The sequence below is a fragment of the Protopterus annectens genome, chromosome 4.part0 (assembly GCF_019279795.1).
Source record: "Protopterus annectens isolate FY-2018-M chromosome 4.part0, PAN1.0, whole genome shotgun sequence".
NCBI classification, from domain to species: domain Eukaryota; kingdom Metazoa; phylum Chordata; order Ceratodontiformes; family Protopteridae; genus Protopterus; species Protopterus annectens.
This window is the reverse complement of record NC_056733.1, coordinates 326658749-326683799: the sequence shown is the minus strand read 5'-3', so window position 1 is coordinate 326683799 and position 25051 is coordinate 326658749.

The window sequence follows — 25051 nt, the reverse complement described above, 5'->3', positions numbered from 1 at the left end:
ATTTCCACATCTCAGACTGACCCCAGGGCCTTTCAATACAATCTTTTCAACTGTAATTAAAACTTGACCAAATGATTTCAATTATTTTGCATACACACAGGCATTTCTACACATACACACACACACACACACACACACACACACACACACATTGAAACACATACAAAACCACAAACTCATACATTTCTCACAGTGGAGGCTAAATGGTAACTTTCCAGTCTCCCAACCCATGTTTATGGTATGCTGCAACCAATTATTCAGACAACAAAAGAAGACTGTACCTTATTTCTTTTCCATTAAATAAGCTAATTTTAAATATAAAAATAGTTGTGATTGGTTAAAATACTCAAATAGTAGCAATTACTTCTGACCACTACACAGTTGCAAGAACCAGTAAAATGCATAAATCCCTAGGCTACCCCACTCACTGTTTACACAACTTTTGTACTATGCAACCTCCTCTACTAAGCTGAGCAAATAGCTCACCCATTACTCCATCTACCTTGGATTCTGACAGTACCATAGACATCCTCAGACATATCATACATCCCCATGACCTATAATTATCAAACTAAAGCTATAAAAACATATTTAAATCTAACTGCCTACCTCACAGCCAGCACACCACCCTTCATCTACAAGTCAGTGGTGATATTTACCCAAACACAGATCCAACCATAATGCCTCAAGCATGCATCCCACTTCAACAACTCTTCCTTTACATCAGACACACAATACAATACCAGCTACTCTTGTATATGTATATATATATATATATATATATATATATATATACACACACACACACACACACACACACACACACACACACACACACACACACACACACACACACACACACACACACACACACTCACTCACACATATCTCATAGAAACATTAGAAGCATCTGCAATAAAATTCCACAATTTCACATGTGGCTTACCCTTTACTAACTGAATCCCGGCTCAACAAAGAAACAAAATATTATAAAAATATTATAAAATGATCTCCCCAGCTATAACATAATCAGAGCTGACTGACAGCATAAAAGAGTTTGTGGAGTCGCAATGCTGTATAAGAATACTCTACAGTTATCTCCTCCATGGGATTTCAGTATGGATTGGGTATCTCCCTCTCCCTCTCTCTCTCAGTCCTCAAACTGTCCTACCCAAGCTTTAAAAATGTATACATACTCAACTACTGTCCTTTCTCACCCTTCCTTGCTGTTCAAACAGGAGTACCCCAAGGCTACAAACTTGGACCACTCCTTTTCAACATTTTTACCAACAACTTACATTCATCCTGCAGTTCCTTATCTGTAATACAATATGCAGATGACTCTACTCTCTTATCTATCTCCAATACTATCTCTGAACTACACACCCTAACACAGAATTCCTTTACCTCTGTTGAAAAATGGCTCAGAAATATAATCAACTAATCCTTAACCTGAAGAAAACTCAACTCCTTCTCTTCCTACTTCAGACACACTCTCAACTTAAATCCAACTTTTCCCTTGCCTTCTCTCCCCTGCCTCACACACCAAACTCCTTAGGGTAATAATTGACAACCGAGTAAAATTTGACTTGCGCATAGAACAGTCCATCAAAAAAAAAAAAAAAAAACACCAAAAACTTTGACTACTTTATAGGAACAAAAAAATTCCTCACTACTGCCACTAAATGCACACTTACACAAGCATTTCTCATACTTAGTCTTCTATACTTTCCCCCCATGATTATCAATATCCAAGCTACCTCAGTTCAGAAACTGGAACAGACATACAACAAAATTTCCGATTTATTCTAAACCAACCACTCTCATTGCATCACTGCCTATCACTAAACAAACATCAGTGGCTGGAATTTCCACACCTTCTCCTACAATCGCAACTTCCCACTACTTTTTCCATATTCAACAGCCCCTCTACCTGCCCTGATCTCACCTCCCATATTACTCTCTACTACCCCCCCCAACCCCCCAACTGGCCTCTCCAGAGTGCTGATCAGCATCTTTTCTCAGTTTATAAACCCAAGAGAAATATTGGCAAACTACTGTACAAACATTCTGTCTCACTAAGTTGGAACAAACTCCCTTTCCATATTAGATCTTCCCTTTCCTTTCCTTGTTTTAAAAAGGAGCTTAAATCCCATCTACTAAATTTTAAATTATGTACTTGACAAACCAATGAAATAATTTAAACACCAGAAAACCAAAAAGCAAATTTCAAGCAATCCAAATCAAGTCAAAGACGTCCCAAAATGTATAATATCCTGAGCGTAAATTTATTTTTGTAAAAACATACATTTTCATTACTGCTAAAACAGCAACTTCTTCAGAGAAACTGACCAACAAAAAGCGCCAAGTATTTAAACTTACAATGACGCTTACGTATGTGCTCTACGTCACATTAATTCAGATAGAACCTTCCATTCAGTGACGTTTATCAGCTGTAAACTTAAATATCATTCATTGTAAAGCCTTAAGAAAATGTTTATATACAACTTTTAAAAGACAATTAAGAGTTAAATTATACACTGGTCAGAATCTGTGTTGAAAGTGGTAATGAAACTAATATTGTAACATCCAACTGATTCACCACATAAATGGCTCTGATTTTCTAAAATGTTTCTTTATATTATTAGAAACCCGTGAGCTAGAATGGCAACTTACTCTAGATGCTTTCAATGTACCAGGCTTAAATGAAAACTGTAACATAACCTGTATATTGAAATTGAGAAGTATTTTGAGGTAATACACATGCTTTAAATCTAAATGTGAACTATTTTTATGTATATTTTATAAGCAGTCACATTAGATGCATCTATACAGGAAAAAGGTTTTATAATATGCATATTTTATATTCACAGTGTATAATTTAATTCACTTTAAGTGAATGCACTTTTACTATAGAGTATTTAATGGTTTTTGACATGTGAAAAAACTGTTAGCATAAGCCAGGGCATTGGGGAACTTCAACTTCTTGTTCATATGAGCATACATGGACACAATTCAGTATTACTCTTCCTGACTTCTATGTGTGTAGACAGCTCGGAGAACCAGGAAGCATGGAGGAGAAGGAAAATGTAGCTGGGGTTGAGGACAAAAAAAAGCTGTTAATCGGATTGCCAAGGAGGCAAATGCAATGGAGAACAAGTCAGACCATATGCAGAAAGAGAAATGGTGAAAAAATTAACAGAAATACTGGAAAAGTGAATGAAGAGAAAGGAGAGAGGGAAGGAATGGAAATGCTTAATTCCAAAGACATGTTTCAATATAAACTTTTCATTACTGATATTGTTGCAGCTGAATGTGTTGTTACAACTCTCCAATCTCATGGGTTGTAGGATTATTATTTAAAAGAGTTAATATATCAAAGTGAATCAGAGAGTGAAAAAGCAGCGTCTTGTGGAGAGATAATATACATAATTCAGGAAAGGGAGAAACAAGAAGAGAAAAGAGAAAAAAATAAATAATTTGCGCAGACAGTAAAGGATGTGAAAGGAGAGACGTTAAAAAGGAAGAAGCTAAAAAAGGTATTGAGTGAGAATAAGCAGTAAAATGGAAAAAAGAACTAGACAGGTATGAGATATGGGACAGCATCACAGCATCACTGGGTACAGAACCCAGAGAGGTAAGAGCTTTCATTTGTATTTATAGAGAGACATTTTGTGATATCTTTTTTTGAGAAGGCACAGTATATGTAAAAATTTGTAGAATAACACAACAGAAAAGAAGACATTAACCCTTGGAATTTGTATGTAATCCAGGCATTTAATAGAGAAAGCAAGAAAAAAGTGTTTATACAATTTTGAATTGAAATTGAAAGAAATGATTTAAAGAACTATTTAAAAAATTGTAAGTAGAGATGTCATGGTTGCTACAAACATATATGATAACAGAGGATGGGAGTGTGGTGGAATACTGAAAATACAAAATGAAAAAAAGTGTACATCTACCTAATATCATCAATGCAGAAGAGAGGAAAGGCATGGTGAAGTATTGTGGAGAACCAAAGGCATGCTTTTATGTGGTAAAGATGATCATTTAATTCATAACTGTGATAAAAGAAAAAAAACAGGATTCAATAAACTTCATGCAGGAATCCTGCTATTCCTGCATGGAGTGAACTGTGTCCATTTCTACATAGCCTTAACAGCAGCACGCCTTGCATATTCATGAAGGCACGCTACTACTAAGGCTAAGTGGACACAAACACTACTGAGTGGAGGGGGTGTGTTTTAGTAGTGCCTGCACATCCAACACATCCCCCGCATGCTGAAAGTGCCATATGGGACATTCCAAGAGCTTCCAGTATCTGCAGACACTGAAAGCAGGAAATATAGATAGGAAGCAATGCAGGGGCTAGGTGTGACAGGTACTGTCACAAACCCCCTGCATTGTTAATGTGCCATACGACACTTTCAAAGTACTTTCAGTACCTGTGGACACTGAAAGCAGCTATTTAGGTAGGAAGCAATGCAGGGGCTGTGCGACAGGTACTGTCACACACACCCTGCAATGTGAAAGTGCTGTATGGCAACTTTAACATGTCCCAACCTACCAGAGCAAAATTCTGGCAAAAGCCTAAAAATGATGGGGGACAAGTAGGGACAGATCATAAATATTGCCCTTACAAACTTAGAAAGTTGATAGAGGAACAGGGTTTGTATTAATATAACAACATGTAGGGAAGGATTAGAAGTCTGAAACTCAAATGTATGCCATTATGAAGTGACTTCAATCTTGATATGCCCCATACAGACTTAGACAGTTGATAGAATGACAGGTAGTGCATTACCAAATTGACTTACAAGTAGTATTGCTACATGTAATTAAAGTGAATATTTTTCCATTCTAAGTTAAGTTTAAGCATAGCTGAATGGGTTTTCATGTTACGGCCCTCTGCTCAGGATTGCTTAAGTTCTCATAGGAGCTAAATAAAAATGTTTAGCTAAAATCCTTAATGACAAGATAACATAGTGGTTAGAGACCTGACTTTGCATGCAATGTGCTCATGGTTCACATACCAAGGTAGGCACTTTATTTTTATATGGGAAGGCATTGTTAAAATTTATTTTTAATGTTAAATTATGTAGTAAGTGATATTTGTTACCCAGGGTAGTTCAACTGGTCCAAAATGGAAGTGTGAGTGCATATAACATGTGAAATCACCCATGTATACACAAGTGTCCCATACAGTATAGTAACACTCCAAGGTAATGTAATGAAATCACATAGGGTGATGTCATGTAAAGTAAATCATATACACTTAATAATATGTCATTAATGATGAATTAATCTACAATCCTGATATTTTTCTAAAATGAAAATTGAGTAATGCTAAGCAGTGCTAAGCTATCCTTAGCCAGTTTAAGCATTGCTTAGACATAAATTTGAAGCAGCAGTTAGCGCAGCTAAGCTAATTTGCACACTGTTAACCAGTGCTCAGCATTTACCCCTTTAAGCATTGCTCAACTCAGTTTAGCAGATTTGCGTACCACTTAGCTGAGCTTGGCGTTTTCAAAATGGTCCAATGACACCAAAGGGTGGGAATATGGCCTTATTTAAACTGCACAAGTGGGAATATAGCCATAACCTGTTGTAGTCTGATCTCTGTATGAATTATGTCTGGCATTGGAGAGGGAGTTCTCTTTCTGGCCCAGTGCTTGGGCATTCAGGAGTCCAGGGTCATGGTTGGGCTCCTTGTAGAAAACCATGATGACAGACTGCTGCAGGGTCAGTACTAGGGCTCTCAGTATAAAATGGAAGCCTGGGACTGTCTGGTATGTGACCTCACCAGTGCCACACAAATCCCCCAAACTGGTGAGCAAGTATGGCATCACTATGCTGACCTAAAGCAGAGGAAAGCGGAGTTCTTGGCCCAGTGGATCCAATATGCCTAGGCACAGAATGCTCCAATAGTTAGTAAGCATCTCACACATAGCTGTACCAAATCCTAGCCTGAGTATGTGATAGACAGGTATGCATAATGTTTGTTTATCCCCCTACAGCTGCAGCAGAGAGGGCTAGTAATGCTGACAGACTGACAAGGCTGCGCCGACAGGCTGGTGAGTACAGATCTACATTGCATTATATACTGAAATAAATAAGAAGGAGTAAATTGTGTACTGCCAGTAGGTGTAGTGTGTTCTGTGTCTAACGATTAAATAAAAGTTTGCCAGACTAATATTGATCTATAGGATATGCAGTAGTAAAGCACTGTGTCATATAAGTACAATAAAGACCGAAACCACCAACTGTTGTGTTTACTCTGGTATGTTGTTGTACAAATAGAATGTGTACAGGTTCCTCACAGCAAATATGGCTTTGACAGCATGAATTTACTGTGGTTGTTCTGAGAACCAGTTATTATGCAAAACAGTAGCTTGTGGAGCTGTAAAACAAGATATAAATGAAATATGAAATATGTTTTGCACTAAGATCTGAACCCTGAATAGCAATGTCTAATGTATTATAGTGTGTCCCCTGCAGCATTGCCTTGTGTTAACCTTTGCTTTTCAGATTGCATTATTCCAAAGGATTAATACACAGTACACTGTCTCTCATGCATGAATCTCAGGATTACAAGGTCAGCTTGTCTAACGCACAAAATAATAGGCAGAAATCAGTCAAACAAAAAACAGCAGTTCCGCAGTAGCACAGTGTGATGAGAAATATTATTGTTGTTCATTTTAGTGTACCCAGACATGGTTAGAATCCAGGGAGTTGTACTGATAGTGTGCATATATACACTCAAGACATCCTGAATATGTGTAGAAACAGTCAGATACTGGTAACAGAGATTTTTTTTTTCCACAGGTTTTACATGTAAATAAATGTTTGTAATAGCTGTAGGAAGGGTATACCAATACACCATGTACAACTGTCCCACTGTCCAACCCCCCCATGCCTGCAAATGACAGCAGGATAAGTACATATACCACACATTCATCCTGAAACATATCTCTGAAATGTCACACTGTCATGGCTAGTGGCCACTGCTGCCAATCACCCTGGACACAGAAAGGAATCCAGGTGAAGTATGCCAGTAGCAGACACATACAACATAAGTGAAGGGTACCCCTTCTTTGCCAGATATGTAACCCTGGCATGTACAAGCCCCCCTAGTAATGTAACCGTAGTTGTCCCAGTCTGCCCCATACTATTACAGGTTAACAGTTTGACAGGTATGTATGTCCTACAGAAACTATGGGCCATAGGTAGATGTAAAGTGAGGGCAGACCTGTAGAGTATTGAGCAGTACTGTTGTGAAAAATAGAAGCCTATACAATTGTTAATGGACTTTTTCTCCCCCCCCACCACTCATCTGCATCACTAAATATTATTCATATACTACGAGTATGTTTTTTCCCAAAACTTAATGTTGGGACTTCTGTTCTATTGTTGTTCATATATTTAATTGGTTGCATATTAACATACCTTGTTTAAATACCATTGTTGGCGACATGTTGCCATCAATGTAACTGGCATGCTGTTACAATGCTTACTGTTGTTCCATTTATGTATATGTTCTATTTGCTATGCAACTGTTTCATATCTGTTGGTTTTGGTTAATTGGAACATCCATGCGTGCTGTTATAACTAGTTTTGAAATGTTTTGTTCATGACTAACCAATATATCTTGGATAATCTCAGCACCATAGCACATTTGGGAAGCCAGATCCAGCAGATCCGCCTGTCCCTCCTCATCTTGCCATGACACCAAGCCCCAGCACATCTGGGACCCAACCTGGAACTTCCTCATCTGCTGGTCTTGCACTACATTTGGTTGTACCCACCTCAGGGTATGGGGATCACCCCCCCAAGCACAATTGTGGAGAGGAGCCCATCACCCACTGCAAGATCCGAGGTATGGTGACAGCATCATCTGCTCTGAGTTGGATGGACAGCTGTGCCAGATGGAGGGCTGCCTGGTGCACCTGGAGGGGCAGGTTGCACCTGTTGTCCATCCCCCAGCACAGCCACCTTGGGGACCGTGAAGGTGCAGTGGTGACTGCCCATGGCTGGGGACCTCATTCCCACTGTATACATTTAGGGGCTCATGGGCCTCTGATTCCCAACCACCCTCCCTGTCTAAGGTGTTTACCCCCCTCATGTGTCATATAGCACCCCTGTCTGCTGTCTTGTGTGTCCTTTCTGTCTGCAAATGCAATCTATCCTACCCAACCTACCTCCCCAAACATACCTACAGCCCTTTCCCCACATCCAACTCTCAGCTTAATAAAAAAAGGTCTTCTGTCCCACAAAAAATCATTGCCCCATACATAGCTCTACATTTTGACCCCACGATACTTTGCCAGAGATGGCCTGCACCTGTCACTTCTGGGATTTCGGATACTGGCTAAGGCTCTTGCCACCCCTATATTGCCTTTTTTAGGAAAGGTTCAAATGACAAATTCACCCTCGTAACAGGAACAGGCAAGCAAAAACTGAAGGTAATGCTACTCAAATCTAGAAGTTTAAATCTCAAAATGCACTCACTCGAGGCACTCCTTAAAATGGAGAACATTGATATCTGTACAATGAATGAGACCTGGTTCAAGGCTCTAGAGAGCACCCCTGCATTACCAGGCTATAACTCATACCACACTTTTCAGCCATCTAACCTGGACCAGAACACCAAAGGCATAGGTGTGTCCATATTCATTATTATTATTATTATGGCAGTTGAGACTAAATGCAGGGAAGCCACCAGGTCTGAATGGGACGATCAGCATTAAACCGGTCCTCAAGCTTAGGAGGGCTAGGTTATAATTCTCACACTTGACCCCCTTCATACCATAGCATCTCCACACAGCACACTAAATTATTGAACATCCACGGTTATAGGACTCCGACTAATAAATCAAATTTTATATGAAATGTTATATGGATGGGCATTAAAAATATCTCATGCATATTTTATTGCATGTTTTTATCACTGTAAAGTAATAATGGAAAAAAAAAAAAAAAAAAAATAACAATTCACTGACAATCTAAACACATTTTTAAGCATATTCTTCAACAATCTACAACCCCAGTCAGACTTCAGACTTTTATGTTCTGAAACCTAGGAAACTGGCATTTTAAAAAGTTTTTTATGGTTAGTCTTTTTTATTTAAGTGCACATGTTATTGCAAACATTTCATTTTTTGAGTTGACATAATGATTAACTTTTTTAACACCCAACTTCAAAGCACCAGAGTACCTTAGTACTAGATTTCACTAATTAATTAATTGTATAATTGCCAGGCTATTTAATGGAGGTTACTGCACACTGCAATTTGTTTTCACTTGATAACGCTCAGGATTGCCTGAGCGAAAGCGCTTGTGTGAATTTATCTGTGACTTTTGGAATACTTCAGAAATAAAAATACAGCCTTTTGGACTTTAGCAGAGTTCCGGTTCCTTTCTTCAAGGTCGTGGATTATTCTTTGCTTGTTTTTGGTTTTTTGTGCATTACTTCACATATCTGTACAATGACTGAGACCTGGTTCAAGGCTCTAGAGAGCACCCCTGCATTACCAGGCTATAACTCATACCACACTTTTCAGCCATCTAACCTGGACCAGAACACCAAAGGCATAGGTGTGTCCATATTCATTATGGATATCCACACCTCCAGGCTAGTTGTTCATCATAATGCACCCGAGGTTATCCAAGTGCAGCTAACTCTGGGCAAAACTGTAATCCAAATTGTAGCTTGCTACAGATCCCCCACCATGCCCCAGGATTCCCACTCCTCTTTTCTTGATATACTGGAAAATATTAGGGTTCAACCAAACACCTTAATAATGGGCAATTTCAACTACCCCACCATTAACTGGGAAAACTACTCATGTACCAACTCCTTTGCTCAACGCTTTCTGGAATTTATAAATTCAATGCCCTGGATCAACTTATCCACACCCCCACCAGGGGCAACAATATCTTAGACCTAGTCATTACCAACATGAGTGACTGGTGTTCCACATCTGAAATCAACTCCTCGTTAGTCAGATCCGACCATAAGCTAATCACCCTAGATATTGCAATCCTGCCCTCATCCACCATTAAGAAAACCATGGTAAAAATTTCTCCAAAGCCAACTTAATGCTTCTTAAGACAGAAGTGGTGAACTTCATGACACCCATGCAGATGGACAATATAGTTACGACTGCTGAATCCTACACAAATGCACTCTGTAAGCACTTACACAAGTGCATGGATTGTGCTATCCCAAACAGAACTAAAACGCTATCCTCCAAAAAAAGGATGCCAATCTGGTGGTCCCCTGCCATATACAAACTCTACAACAGAAGGAAGAAACTGTTGCAAAAGAGAGTAAAATCCCATGAGTGGAGGAGCTCTCTGGTCAGCATCAGTAAGAAGCTGAGATCCCTTATAAGATCCTGTAAAACTAGCTATGAAAACAAAATTGCCACTGATTCTAAGGGGAACCACAAAGCATTCTATAGCTATGTCAAAAGTCTCAATGGCAACACCCAGATCTGCTCTGAGTTACAGCACAATGGCACAAAAATTACAGAACCAACTAATATAGCCAACATCCTGGCAGATAGGTTCAGTGCTAACTTTATCCCCCTCACACCACCTAAAGGGCCCATATCTCTACAGAAAGCATACAGAGTCCCTGTAATCACATCTATGCAGGTAAAAGCTGCACTCTCTAAAACCAGAAACACATAATCCATGGGACCGGACAACATCCCAGGCTGCATTTTACACAAACTTCAGAACGAACTGGCTTCCCACCTAAGCACCATGTTCGATCATAGTCTCACATCAGGCTTTGTGCCCACTGAATGGTGCACATCAATAGTTATCCCACTCTACAAAGGGGGAGCCACCACTGATCCTGGGAACTATCGCCCTATTAGCCTGATGAGCCATGGAACATATCATCATGCAACTCATAAACAAAGACATTGGTAACCTCCAAACTCTGGACCCCACCCAGTTCGGGATTGTGAAAGGCATATTATCCCTTCTGAACCTGATCGACTTCTTTGAGACAGTCACCAAAGTCGAGTCGTAGATGAGGGTAAGGTGGTTCACACAGCCTATCTTGACCTCGCCAAGGCTTTCGACACCATCCCCCTTTCTGGAATTATAGCTAAACTCACTAAACTAGGTATAAATCTCTACATCACAAGATGGGTTGCCAACTGGCTCACTAACAGAACCCACACTGTAAAAGTTGCAGACTCCAAATCTGACTTCAAACCACTGACAAGGGGAGTACCACAGGATTCAGTCCTGGGACCTCTCCTGATTGGTATCTACTTCTCTGAAGTACAGGCTAACACAGAAGGCTTCTGGCTAACAAAGTTCACAGATGACTGCAAACTAGGAGCCATAGTTGAGTCCCCAAATTATGTCGACATCTTACAGGAGGGCCTCACTGAGACAGATGTCTGGTGTCAGAGGCATGGCTTCAAGCTCAATGCCAAAAAGTGCATTGTCATCCCCTTTGGTAAAAACTCTGTACCCATGAACTACCACATAAACGGCAGTCTACCTAATGCCGAATGTGTGATAAGAGACCTTGGGACCCAGGTGGACAGTAGTCTCTCCTTTGATAATCACATCACTACAGTAGTCAGGAAATCCTTCTATGTGACACACCTCATCACAAAAGAGTTCTCATCCAGGAAAAAAATAGGTCATTGTTCCTCTCTACTTGGCACTCATTAGACCCATTATAGAGTACAATGCCCCTTTTGGAATGTACCTCGCAAGACATCTGCAGCAGATGGAAAGGCCATAGAAGTACCTCACAAAGAGGATTACTGGCCTCAAACAGATGCCCTACACTGATCGTCTCAAAAAACTCCAGCTTTACTCTGTAGCATATCACCTACTTCGAGGAGATATCTGCCTAACATATAAAGCTATGTTAAACACAGAGCTGTTGGACATGCTACACCTAAAGAAATTCCTATCCTTCTGAGCTACACACTCTAGGGACCTAAACCTTGTCACCACAATAAACAGGACATACTAGAGGGATAGATTCCTGTCCCAGAGACTTCCTATACTCTGGAACAAGCTACCCATCTATGTCAAGCAAAGTTCCTCATTAGCACTCTTCAAGAAAAATCTTGATGAGTGGATGGGAAATAGGAAATACACCCCGGGGATCACTTATGTTGCTCTGCTTGACAGGAGCACAGGAAACTAACTTTCTTGGGTGCCATAAGCCAGGGAACCTTGTTGGCTAGGCTTACTTAGGCCCTTGGGCAAATAGCCCAGTACCTACCTATGAACCTATGAACCTATGTCCAGTGACATAAATAAATCAACACTCAAATTACACTACAAATGTATGTTTCCAACACCTCTCCCTGTGGGGTTTGAGGCTATAAATTCCAAATTTTCCACAGCAGTCACAGCTGTTGCTGCAGTAGAAATGTAGAGCTATGGTCCTTTCCTAGACCCATCCTGCACATCCTTCTCTGGTTTTCCTAATGTTTTGTCTCATGATTTCCCCCATTTCACCACTTTCCTATCACCCTTTTTTCTTTTCTTTATTTAAAATTAGCGTGGGTGAAAGCGGCAATAAGCGGCGCTAAGTGAAGCTAAGAGAACTGAACCATCTGTTTGTATCACTTAGCTTCATGCATAAAAGTGCAAACCTGTTCAAAAGTGCTTTAATCACTCGGTTTTCATCAGCCCTTTTTCTGCCCAGCAACAAAATAATCAACACTGTCAAGTCTTGAACCCAGGATGCTGTGCACTACAATCACAGCAACATACCACTACACCACCTGAGCTGTGAAGTTTGGTAATGTTTTTACAAACATATCATGCATTATGGTAATTTAACATTGATAAAAAAAGTCATCACTGCCAAGTCTTGAAGCAAGCACCCTGTGCATTACAATCACAGCAATGTACGTCTACACTATCTGAGCTGTAGGAATTTGTAATGTTACAAACATATCATGCACTGCAGTCATTTAACATAAGGGAAAATACATATCTGTAGTACTCTTATGTACATATATATGTATGTATATATATATATATATATATATATATATATATATATATATATATATATATATATATATATATATATATATTTATATTCATATATCTATATACATATATCTCTCTATATACTCAACCTCTTACTGCAAGACATCTGCAAAATGTCTGACAAAGTGGGGGGATAAAGGGCAAACAATAGTGACATATTTGAAGTATGGCTGTTATAAGCATAGAAGTCTGCTAGAGTAGCATGTTTTGTTTTAACATATACTTCCTGATAGATTTCAGGTCTGAAACACAAGTGACTGTCATCATTTACTAATGTCACTGCTCACATCATCCCAGTGATTTGTCAGAAACCCAAAACTGTTATGGGAAACAGACCAAAGATGCATCTGGACAGTGTATAGACATCTGGACAATGAAGAGGTATGACTACAGTCATGTAACAGAAGGGAAAGCACACTGAAAGCTGCCAACCATTTCATCCAGCACATTTTGAACTACAGTCAGACCAAAAAGACAATACCCCAAATCAGCTCTAGGGAATTACGCATTCATTTGCAAATATATCATGCACTACAGGGATGTAACTGTAGGGAAAAACAGATATCAGTGAGAAATTGTCCACCCACAATCATCTGCACCACAATCACAGCAGCATACCAGTACCCCAACTGAACTCTAGAGTATAATGACTGAAAAAAACATGTCCTGATTGCCAGTCAGACATTACACTGACATATACTGCCCCAAGTCACAGTCTACTGGGAATCCTGAGGTGTTACTGGACATTTGTCAGTCTTACCCTACAAACATGTACACCCGATAGACCACCAGCAGCTGTAGCAGCATGCACAGTCAGATAGAAAAGGATCTGTGACACTCACATCTGCCACTCCCCCTACCCAGCCCAAGAAACATTTACACACTACACTACTATACAATCTTGACAGTCTGTTAACAATGGCCAGACATACATAACTCTCAGCTGTACAGATTTCCACAGAATGTACAGGCTGTGGGACCATATTTATGGCCACTGCTGCATACCACTTCTGGGAGTCTCCTAAGTCAGTGGGATGATATCAGGAGTGAAGTCACTAAATCATGATATTCCATACCTCTGAACCTCTTACTGCAAGACAACTGGACAAAGCCTGACATACTTGGGGTACAGGGGGCATAAAAGAGGGACATATATCACATAATGGTGTTACAAGCTATAACAGTTGCTGGTGTTATAGCGTTTGTTGTAACATAACGTCCCTGAAGGATATGATGTCTAAAACAAAAATGGATGTCAGCATTTACTGACTTCAATCCTCACATTATCCTACTGATTTCTCAACAAACAGAAATTGTCTGAGGAACAGACAAAACATAAAATGCAAACCTGTGTGCATTCTGTGGACATTTGGACAGTTGAGAGGTATGTCAGAGAAATATCACTGTCTTTCATCAAGTTACACAGAAAATGCATGTCCAGACAAACCCTATTAATCTAGCAATCTTCTATGTGTATAATAGCAATACTTAATTACAATCTGTACCCAATTCTAGAACTTTGCTCCCTATTTTGTTGGGCTGTCTCCACATTTCTTATTCTGAGAGGTATTTCCACCTAATGAGAAAGCATATAAACACAAATCAGGATAAAGTATCCCCTTTAAAGAAGCAGAAAATCCAAAAGTCACAAAAGGAGGATACACCAGGACGATCGAAGCCAACCGATATCCGAATAAAGGCTTTATTACAACAAAATAAAGATGAGTGAGCGCTTTCACGTCTCCTGGACGTTTCATCAGACTTAATTAACCATCACTACAATATAACTTTATATAATAACAGAATAGCTCCTATTGGAGAGCCAATTTAACATTCAATCAAAGACAATTACACATTATTAACAATGAGATGCAGTGTAGATGAATCACTTTGTTGCTAGTAAGTGCTGCTTAATTTCTTTAGTAAACATAAAAACATATACAAAGAATAACTTATATATATAATTACAAATGTTCCTGTGCATATCAAAATTTAATGCAAAAACATATAAATATAAGCATGAAGAAAACCCATGCTAATAAAACCCTTTAAAAATGAAATTTTATGGATTTAAAAACTTACTATTTATGTTTAAAAGGCCTGTCTGCCAAAAAAGGTCTCAAAGAAATTTTATCATTAAGGCCATGACCTCTATCTGCTGCTAACTTGAGTATCCATTTAATCTCTATCTTCTCCACATTATTACATATGCAGCCTAACCTTTCAGTACTATAGACATGTTCCAATACTAGAAAACTAAAGGTATGTGTGCTGTCTCTGTGTAGCACATGATAAGCTAGTGCATTGGTCTCATCCTCTTTATTGATGGCATAAATATGTTCCCTAATACGCTCCCTTAGTGTTCTAGTGAGTTCAAACTGAATTGGAGTCCGCAGTACAAAACAAGGAAACGGAAAATTTCCGAAGATCAGTTAGAGTTTCAACGCAAGTCATTGAAACCAGTACAGAGGACTTAGTAGTTAATGTTTCAACATATAATTTAACAACACATGAATTATCTGTTTTAAACAGAGGTCTTTCATTCATCCCTTTTCAGAGTGTGGATGTAAGTGAACTTATTATTGACATTAAGCAGTTTACTAGGAATATTGCTTTAGCATTACAGTTTAAGAATGATGAAACTCATGTAATGAATTTTGCTTTCAGGAAACCTTCTGTATATATACCACCTTCGCATTCTCTGTTAGACAGTTTTGAGAAAGCTTGTGTTAATGATTTTTTATTGAATTTTGAAAATAATAATATCAAACCAGAATTTTTTTAATTTAACGAAGGAAGAGAGATTAGCTCTTAATACTTTAAAGAATAATTCTGATATTATTATTAGACCTGCCGATAAGGGAGGAGCCACAGTAGTTCTAGACAGAATACATTAAAATAATAAAGTTATAGAATTATTATCTGAAACTAAAACGTATGTTAAACTAGATTTTGTTGGTCTAGGTAAGCTTATTAAAACAATGCATGCCAAACTTTATGATATGTTGATATGTTATATAATAGATGAAAATTTATATCAATATTTTTAGTTGAGAAACTTTTGGTTCCAGTGTTTAGAGCTCTTCCTAAGATTCATAAAAATTTGTACGACCCTCCATTTAGACCGATAGTCTCAGAAAAAGGATGGCTCACAGAAAGTATTTCTATATTTTTGGAGAAACAACTTAGACCAATAGTAGATGAAACTACTTTTATACTTCGAGACACACAACATTTTTTAGAAGCTTTAGCTTGTCATAATAGTGTAGATGAAGTAAAGGATTCAGACTATTTAGTGACACTGGATGTTACAGCTCTATTTACGAGTATACCTAATGATGTGGGTATAGAATATTTGAGATTGTTTTTATTACAGAAAGGGATGTCCAATAATAAGATTATCATGATTACTATGTTACTGGATTTAGTCCTCTCCAATAATGTTTTTACTTCTCATAGTAACTATTTTCTTCAGGTTAAGGGAGTAGCAATGGGCACAGCATGTGCTAATTCATATGCTAACTTAGTTTTAGCATATTGGGAATCTACTTATGTTTTAGGACATGAAAACTATTCAGAATATATTAGATATTACATGAGATTTGTAGATGATGTTTTTTTGGTTTGGAGAGGGGACCTTGCCACCTTACGAGAGTTTATTACATATATTAATAGTACTACCACATTTTTAAAACTAACTGATACTGTATCTCTGACTAGAATTGAGTTTTTAGATGTGTCAATAAGTAAGGAAGGAGGGAAAATTACAACTGAGGTATTTCGTAAACCTTGTAGGAGGAATAATATACTTCACAGAGACAGTATGCATCCTCCACATGTGTATAAGAATGTTATTAAGAACCAAGCGACACATTTTTCAAAAATTACTAGTGATGATTTAATGTTTACAGAAGTTATTAAAAATATGGAGGATGAATTCACAGTTAGAGGCTATCACAAGAGGGAACTTAGTGGGCTTTTTAGCACAGAACGTGATGGGAAGGACAAATCATATATAAACAGGAACATGCCCTCAGCCAGAACTAATGATAACCGTGCTAACACCAGTAAGAGGAGACTAGCAATATCTTATACTAACAACAATCCTTTTACAGTTGACATCATTAAAAAACACTGGAACATTCCACAATTAGATTAAAATATTATGAGAATAGTAGGAGACAGACCCTCTTTTAGTTATAAGAACACCAAGTCTCTAAAAAGGTTACTATGTTATAATCATAATAGACATGATGGTTTGATATCACAAAGGAAAGGCACACAAGCATGTCGTACCTGTAATCAGTGCAGTTATATTAAGAGTTCATGTGAATTTATACATCCAGATACAGGCAAAAGATATGAGTTTACTAAGTATGCCGATTGTAAAACCAGGAACGTGGTTTATTTAGCTCAGTGTAATAAATGTCAATGTTTTTATGTAGGCATGATGACTAGAACTCTAAGGGAGCGTATTAGGGAACATATTTATGCCATCAATAAAGAGGATGAGACCAATGCACTAGCTTATCATGTGCTACACAGAGACAGCACACATACCTTTAGTTTTCTAGTATTGGAACATGTCTATAGTACTGAAAGGTTAGGCTGCATACGTAATAATGTGGAGAAGAGAGAGATTAAATGGATACTCAAGTTAGCAGCGGATAGAGGTCATGGCTTTAATGATAAAATTTCTTTGAGACCTTTTTTGGCAGACAGGACTTTTAAACATAAATAGTAAGTTTTTAAATCCATAAAATTTCATTTTTAAAGGGTTTTATTAGCGTGGGTTTTCTTCATGCTTATATTTATATGTTTTTGCATTAAATGTTGATATGCACAGGAACTTTTGTAATTATATATATAAGTTATTCTTTGTATATGTTTTTATGTTGACTAAAGAAATTAAGCAGCACTTACTAGCAACAAAGTGATTCATCTACACTGCATCTCTCTTTTAATAATTAATTGTCTTTGATTGAATGTTAAATTGGCTCTCCAATAGGAGCTATTCTGTTATTATATAAAGTTATATTGTAGTGATGGTTAATTAAGTCTGATGAAACGTCCAGGAGACGTGAAAGCGCTCACTCATCTTTATTTTGTTGTAATAAAGCCTTTATTCGGATATTGGTTGGCTTTGATTGTCCTGGTGTATCCTCTTTCTGTGACTTTTAGGTATTTCCACCTACCTTCTGTGAAGCTGAAGCCCCTACATCTCCATAATTTCCTCCTCACCGGCAAGGAAAAGGGGCAAGGCCCACATGAAGGACATAATTATAGAACTGTGTTACTATGGCATTGGCTAATGGAAAGACAACACAGCTGCTCTGGATGCAAGTAGCAAGTGGGAGACACCAACTGGTGCACAGGCCATCACCTGCTCATGAGCATTATCTACAAAAGGCAAGCTGCTGCCTATATAAAACAGGTCTGAACCTGTCTACACAAAGATAGACTGCGACTACACAGACCTAAACATCTGCATCATTCTGAGGAAGCTCTTCAGCACTATAACAGGTATGTCAATCAATTAAGCATGTAATGGAATGCAGAAGGGGGATGCAATAATGTGCAATAGGAAGTTAAACACTAGGTTGCAACAAGACTTGCTGGACTCACATGTTGCTGTCTGGCACCTACATCCATTCCTGCTGGCCCTGTCTGCAGTGACAGAGATCACAGCTCTGGCCCCTGATCACACCAGCAATGGTCAGCTCATGTATAACTACTACTGGAGTGTCTATTGTCCAATACTGACTGTGACACTGCTAGGCCAGCTACCTGAGATGTTGTAAATATTCGTATGTCACCTGTGAATGTTTCTATGATACTTATGCTTATCTGACAAATGTAAGAGACTTATATAGGGTATGTACATAGTAAACAAATGGTGCAGAAGTGTGTGTTGAACTGTATGTTATATACTGACCTCATATCTTTCAACTGTCCAGAGTGTTGCAGACTGACCATACGTTTGCTTCATACTTGTAGTCAATACCTCACACAGTTGTGTATTGTCTGGGAAATCACTGGCAACCTAGTAAAGACTGAAGTCAGAACATAATAGCATACATTTGAATGTCAGATGTCATATCCTGTGGAGTATTCCTGTGAATGTGAAACCATACTTGCTGGCAATTAAGTGTGTTACTGCTAGATTTATAAAGTGTCACTATTTTCTGGCCTTTGCTCACTATTGTCTCAAATGGCTTAGTGGTAAATTACTTTGGCTATAGTGTGCAGGGTCCTGTGTTTGACACTTGCAAGGGCTGATTATTTATCTTGCTATTTTTCAGCCTTACTAAGCTAGAAAGGTCCAGTTCCAGATACCTGCTGATAAGTAGACTGTGTTTAAGCTTCTGTGTTTGGTCATACCTTACTTGGGCAAAAATGAAGTTTCTTTGTTCACCAGTGAGAGTGGGGAGCTCTGAACAGCCTATCTGCCCTTGGAGAAGTAGTTTCTGCCCAGAAACTGTAGTCTTATTGGCCATTTTGGGCTAATTTCTATCTCTTTAATCTTTCTGATATAAAAAAACGCATTTGCGCATTTTTTTTTGTTTGTATAAGATTAGCAGATCCTGCCCAGGTGTCCTGCAGAGACCTACAATGTCAGAGAGACAAAAGGAGAGACTTTGGAGTGTTTAAGTACCATTTTTTTGTTTTTTTCTTGTTACTTATTGCTATTTCCACCTAAACGTTCATTTTCTAGTGTTTATTGTTTCTCAGAACCTCATTTTACACTGAATTGCATTTATTTGTGCATGCACTTTAAAATTTGTTTTTTGTTGTAAATTGTATTTTTAACTGTTACTGGCTTCCCACTCAAGTGCGACAGTCATTACTGCACTATAAAAGTGTTTTTCCATTTGTTTCTACTGTTTTCTTGAAAAAAACAAAAAAAAAATCTTGCTATTTTCCCACCTTACTAAGCTAGAAAAGTCCAGTTTCAGATACCTGCTGATACCTGGACTGTCCCCGGGATTCATGAAGCTTGGCGCAAGGACGGCGGTAGGCTTGCGCCGACAGTGAGGCGTGAAGATGGTGCAGTAGCGCCAAATGCATATTAATGAAGGTGTGCCGCCACAGCCATGTGCACAAGAAAGGAGTGCGAGTGCATAGGGCATGTCGAAGTGCCGCACGGAGGCATGGAAATGGCAGCTGCCGATGTGCAACCTAAAATGCTTGCATATAACAAGTTGCAAGATAGTAATCACATCTGTCAGTGTCCCTGGATACTGAAATGTATGCAAAGCATGCAAGAAAGTTCCTGCAAACACAAAGTGAAGAAGCAAACACAAATGCATGGCAGGGAATAACGGGTCCCTATCCCGCGAACAAATGACATGGAAGACCATGTGGCTGTAGTCCAATGCCGTTTAGATAGCTATACCAAGTGGAAGTGAAATGCATCATATGTTAGCAAGCTGCCAGTAGGTACATCCAGCCCAATGGTGAGGGTCACCAGCTGACCCATAATGTGAGGGAGGGTACACAGCTGGGAAGATGTGCCCATAACAAATTACACGATAAATGTAGATATCGAGCGACCTTATGTCTGAATCATATCCCACAAGGCATGTAATAGTCACATACAAAAGGTATGTCTGTATTTCACATACCAAATGTGATAGGAAATAGAATAAGCATGTAAACGAAACAGAAGGAACATATAAACAGCTACAACAATAAGGAAACATGTAGGCTGAAAGGAACAGTATTATCCATACCGTCAACTGTGGGGACGTGTTGTCCAGTACAGTCGGATATGTGTACGGAATATATCCCATCCTGGACATAGGAAAAGGTGGCATCCTACCAATGAGTAGAACAGGCTGCCAAAATCCAGAAATCAGAGGTACAAGCCGAACTGGTCAGGATGTGTCACAGTTGAATGGGTAGTACCCGGGTATACCAACCATGTAATGAAAGTTAAGTATGGGCGTCTACCTATGTGCGTGAGGCATAGCATGTGGAAAGCAAACATGGCAGGGTAGTCCACACAACCATAAAGGTACCTGACACATGTAGGGTATTCAATGTGTTACTCTGGCCATGTCATGGGCCAACAACCAAAGCAGTGATTTATGGGGTGTGAGGAATCTGTGTGTGTGGGGGGGATGGGTAATGGTACAATCTTCCAAGGCAATACTGTGTCATATGCAGAATAGGTGAACTGGAGGTGTATGAGGGAGCAGCAGGTGAAGCTGAAAGAAACACAAACACATGTATAAACAGCTGCAATACAAGCAGACAGGCCATACTGTAGAATGCAGTCCCACAAACATGAATATTGAAATGTGCGATACAAGTCGATAGATATGTCACTGGCACATACCCACAGATTGGTCCTGATGGAACTGGCCATAACAAATGCAACACACCTGGATGCATAATGGACTACCCAGCATCCCCTCCACATCACACAACCTGCTCCCATACTTGAACGTCCACCAAATCTAGCCATACTTGGCCTACAGGTTTGGTGCAGCCACAGCTATACATAGTGACCACTACGCATATGTGGTAGGTAGTGTCACCCTAGGCATTTTCAGGATTGCACACTATGTATCTCTTGCATGTAAAACCCGCAGCACATTTTTGTATCGCCCAAAAAGATGTTCGTTATCTCGCTTGTTGTGTATCGGTCCAATTTTTTGATATCCCTCATGGGATACGTAAGCTGTGTAAACATTAGAATGGAAGACACGAAGTCCAGTCCAGTAGATATCCAGACACAAGTTGGAATGTGCATTAGAGGTGCACGACACTGTCCAGCCCTAAGTGGTCATGCATAACCTACCACTCAGGATCAAACACCTGCCCATGACGCACGTGTCCCAACACGAATAAGTGGGAGAATATATTGCACACATTTGCATAGTGGCACATGGTATAAGGGTGATGAAGGCATTGACGTAAACAGGATACCCCTGATCCACTGTGTGAGGGACAATTAATGTGTGTGTAGGTGTGACCTGACTAACAATGGTACAATGCCAAATGTCTGGTGACAGTAGGGAATAACTATGCACCATACTGCATGTAACAGTTGCCTAAAGCGGTCATGTCAGGATAGAATAAAACGTAAGTCATACAAGAAACAGGCAAACAACAAAAGTGCCAAAGGTATAAGGCTTACAGCTAGGAAAAAAATGACTGTTCTAAACCTGCAGTTACCGTGGCTATGTGTTGGCCCAAAAAATCTGGTGTCCGCAGTAGGGTTGTCATCTGTCCCACTTTGCGAGGGATAGTCCATCATTGGGCAGTTGTGTCCTGACAAAAGACATATCAAATGGCAAATGTCCTGGGATTGTAGGACATAATTATGTCCCATATGTTATGTAAAAATATCAGAAAATAATTATTGCAGTATCTACAATACCTAAATGTTACAAAAAACAGAATAAGCAAATAAACCGCTACAACAATAGGCTTTTAGGTCGGCAAATAAGTAAAGTTCTATCCATTGTACTGACCGTGGGTATGTGTCAGCATTTAAAACCAGGTGTGTCATGAAAATGTCCCATCTTGGCCATGTGAAAAGGTGCCAACCGTAGTCACTGGAATACAGCACAACCTGTACATATGACAATGTCAACGATACCAATGGTCAGAGCATTCGCACAATAACTGGCCAGACCCTTAAAAACTCACAAAGCCAGTGCCCTTTGGGGAAAAGGTGTTGAATGAGAATGACTACTCACAACAATGAAGATTACTAGACGCATTTAACTGCAGACAATTAGTAGTATTACGAATCTGTCAACATGTTCCAAGTTAATAGTACTAATATGGTAGAAGTGTTCTGCTTGTCCCTGAGTTGTCATAGCCTTGTCCCTGTGAGTTTAGACATGAGTCCCCGACTATCAGAGAGGTCCATACACAGAAGTACACCAACCAACTCTCCCAGCTGTTGACTAGACTATTGTATACCTGTAGTGTTTTCATAACAGATGTTCAGAATAATATTCATTGTATGTATAAATGAATGAAATAGTCAAATGGGAAGGGAAGGGAAGGGAAGGGAACCCCCCCCCAACCTGCATTATGTAGTGGAACCACTCCCCACTCTAATTTATGTAGCACAAACCCAATAATGTGGCCAGAGGTGCCCAAACACCTGCATCTGTAAACACAGGTAGACTGTGAGACTCTGGACTAACTCTGGCCATGTGCTACATCTGATCTTTGAACAGCACCAGGGCAGTGCTAGTCACCAATCGGCTGAGCCTAAACCTGGACCAGCACATGAAAACCCTGACAATCGAACGCACGTATGTGCGAGGACTATAAGCGTAGGGGTTATGAATATCCTTGGAGTGAGTGGACTCGCAGCATGGGTCTAGAGCAGTAGGAAACAGGGAATGACCAAATTGTAGTACTGTGGTTTTCCGAGCAGGAGAATGGATGCCTGCTGTGTAAGGGAAGTGGTGAGGTGTATGTCAGAGTAGCCATGAACTATGGGTATACATATAAATGAGCCAGAACACCAACAGTGTAGTGCTTACAGCATCCACCCAACGTAAAGGCATTCCCAGTGCAAGTACGACTATAGCACATATTAATTGTGTAATAAAAGCTTCTGTGCTGTAAAGCCAACAGTTATACATGTAAAGGTGGCCGCGTTCGCATGGGTCCGTTAACCGAATTCCATCATAGTGGTACTGCCATAAGGAATAAGGCACATGTAATCCTAAAGACGTGCCTGTAAACATATGTAACTCAGAATAAGTAGATGCAAGTGGGCCTACGCGGGTGTATGCAGCTATTAGCATAGCAAATGTATGTTGTCTTCTACAGCTGTACCTTTTATATATATATATATATATATATATATATATATATATATATATATATATATATATACAGATGTGTGTATAGAGAAATATCCACAGACATAACAGAAATATGCAATTATATAGCTACATATCTATCTATCTATCTATATATATATATATATATATATAGATAGATAGATAGATAGATAGATATGTTAGGAACGCTGAAAGACAAAAGCAAACCTAAGGGTTGTGAAGGGAATCCAGACCAAGTTAGGAATTATGAAGTGCTCGCAGCGTATGTCAGATAAAGCTGCACAAGTATGGGTAGAGCACCGCTCTCCACACCAGAGGCAGGGCTATACCAGTGGCCATAACATTGTTGAAGTGTTACGTCAACATTGTAAACAGGCAGGACATGTTGCGACCACCTACACTTGTAACACGCAAATTGTTCGTAATGCATAACACCAGGAAAGGCACGTATGTGCAAATATTAATGGATGGTGAGCCTGTAAATACACGAAGCGGTACAAAATGTGTGTAGGGCCCCAACGCTCATAAGAGAGCAATGTGTAAAGGTGTGTCATGGCTGCGATATCAGGTGTATAATGTCTGTTATGCGGGGAAACTCAACACGGGTGTGCAGGAGAAACCATGGATATGCGAGTATGGACACAGCAGTGATAGGGTATGTTGCGCCGGGTGCAATGGAGCGGCCCGTGGAGGTCAGCTAGTAGGGTTACCACAGTTTCAAATGCTCAAAGTGGGACATTTTCTGTAGAAATGTCAGATTTGCAGGACAAAACATACCCATGACCAGTACAAATGATAGAACTTCACCTTTCTGCCAAAATAAAAGCTTATTCGTGTAGCATTTGAGTTGCTTATGCTATTTCATATCACATGTAGGTGTTTCAGAGAAAAAATAACTGTTTTATGAAACTATGAAAGAAAACGTAGAAAATATTTTTGTACAATAATCTCAGGACACCTGCCATTTTGTCAGTTTTTCGCAGGACACAACTGCCCAAAGTGGGACTGTCCCTTACAAAGTGGGACAGGTGGTAACCCTAGCTAGTACGTAGTTGAGATTCCCAGATAGAGCGTCGTTTGCGTGGAGACATGCGTGACTGGGCATATCGTTGTTGGACGTTGTGCATCAGGTCTGGCAGCATGGCATGTAAAACCTATACACCACTCATGAGCAGAACGGA